This window comes from Orycteropus afer, unplaced genomic scaffold, assembly GCF_000298275.1.
Source record: "Orycteropus afer afer isolate SDZICR_OR568_19922 unplaced genomic scaffold, OryAfe1.0 scaffold00707, whole genome shotgun sequence".
Taxonomy (NCBI): Eukaryota; Metazoa; Chordata; class Mammalia; order Tubulidentata; family Orycteropodidae; genus Orycteropus; species Orycteropus afer.
This window is the reverse complement of record NW_006922294.1, coordinates 219,600-221,875: the sequence shown is the minus strand read 5'-3', so window position 1 is coordinate 221,875 and position 2,276 is coordinate 219,600.

Here is a 2,276-nt window from a genome sequence, read left to right as displayed (position 1 = left end):
TACAAAGAAAATTACAAAACACTACTGCAAGAAACTAAAAGAGATTACATAAATGGAAAAAAAATATGCTAAGCTCATGGATAGGAAGATTTAACACTGTGAAAATGTCAATACTACCCAAAATGTCATTCTATCTGTATCTATAAAGTGATCTACAGACATAATGTAATCCTGATCCAAATTTCAACATCATTCTTTAATGAGACGGAAAAACTAATTGTTGATGTTGTTATGTGCCATCGAGTCAGACCCAACTCATAGTGACCCCTCCTTGTGTTTCCGAGGTGGTATCACTATGGAAATAGATTGCCCAACTTTCCTTCTGAGGAGTGGCTGGTAGGTTTGAACCACCAGCCTTCTGGTTAGCAGTCAAGTGCCTTAGGCACTGTGCTGCCAGAGCCCCTATGGAAAAACTAATTACCAACTTTATTTGGAAAGGAAAGAGACCCTAGATAAGTAATGCATTATTGAAGAACAACAGAGTAGGAGGCCTCACACTACTGGATCTCAGAATCTACTATACAGTCATGATTGTCAAAACATCCTAGTACTCAGACAATGACAGGCACATAGAACAATGAAACAGAACTGAGAATGGAGACACACATCTATCCACCTATGAGACAGCTTATTTTAGGATGAATTTTCTAGAGAAGGAAAACCAGTGAAGCTTCTGCTGACTCATGTAGATGCAGAGATTGATGTATCCAAGATCAGCAGGCAACAGGGGAGGGTGCTGGCTATGGTGGCTGATGAATCCAAGTGTGGCAGGTGTTTTGGTTCTTTAGTGCCATTCTAACATAAAATACACAAATGGGTGGCTTTAACAAACAGGAGTTTATTCTCTTACAGTTTAGAAAGCCAGAAGTCCAAGTTCAAAGTGCCAAGCTCTAGGGGCTTGTTGAAGACCCCTCAAACTTGAGCTTCAACTCTGCCTCTTGCTCCTTGCCCACTGGAGCTGGTGGTATCTCTTCATTCAGGGAGCTGCTGACTGCTGAGGCTGACAAACCTAAAGTCAACAAATAAAATGGCATCACCCCAAGATTACCAAAAACCATGGCAGGCCACTAGTTCAAGCCCAGAGACATTCTCAAGATTGCAGGATTGCTGAATGGAGACTCAGCTACATATAGGGGTCAAGAGTCCCAAAAAGCCAGAGATCTTCTTCAAAGCTGCTTCTTATACACTGGAAGCAGATCACATCCCTAAGGCAGCTACTCAGCTGCTCCAGTAGATTCCACCATGAAGTTGATTATCAGTCTCATCATAGACAATAACTATACCCAGCTGCTCATCCACTCAAAATCAGGCTGAGCCCGGTTGACACATAACCTTAACTATCAGAGCAGGTAAGACAACAGGTGGCTGGCTCACAGGATATGAAAGCTAAGAACCACGAGATCAATAGGAAATACCACAGTCTGTTAATTCAAGTCCAAAGAACCAGAGGTTAGATGATGATGAACAAGATGCAGGATCCAGATCAAGCAAAAAAAAAAAAAAAAAAACAGAGAGCTTTCCCAAAACCCCATATATATTGGAAGCAGGCCATATCTCTGAGGAAACTCCCTTTCAACTGATTGGCTGCTCGTAGCAGATCTCATTATGGAAGTGATTACATTACATCAGATCTCATCATGGGAAAGAACTACCTCATAACCACCAAACCACTGAGAATCATGGCCCAGCCAAGTTAACATACAACCTTAATCATCAAAGTCCACCTTTTGCCAACTTGGCACCTGTACTCATCTCCTTAAACCTCATATAATCTCTAAATAAAGACAATTATAAAATCATATTTGCACCTAGCATGATATAATCAACATGTGTACAACCAAAAACACATCAGCCCCATTAACATCCTATATTTTACAAGTGAAGAAAAAAACATTTGATGCACACATACAAGGAAGAAATATTCATAGCAATCACAGTTCTCATTTCAGCTACAGGTCCTGCAATCTTGGTGACATTCTTAACTTCCAGTTCAATGGAATCAGTATTGTGTCTCTAGGCAGGAGTATCCCTCCCTTTGTAACTAAGACAACCAGATCTGCAGAGCATAGGGTCACAGGGACAAGAAGCAGAAATTTTGCAAGTGGGTCACTAAGGATCATAGTTAGTGGTGCCACTCCCATTTCCACTCTGAGTTTCCTTGACCCATCCTGGCTATTGGAGAAACACCACCATATATTCAACACTGTTTTAGAGCATATGCAGCCTCCTAGACAATATTGCTCAAACCCTGCAAGGTATTGCCACCTTGCTGGCAC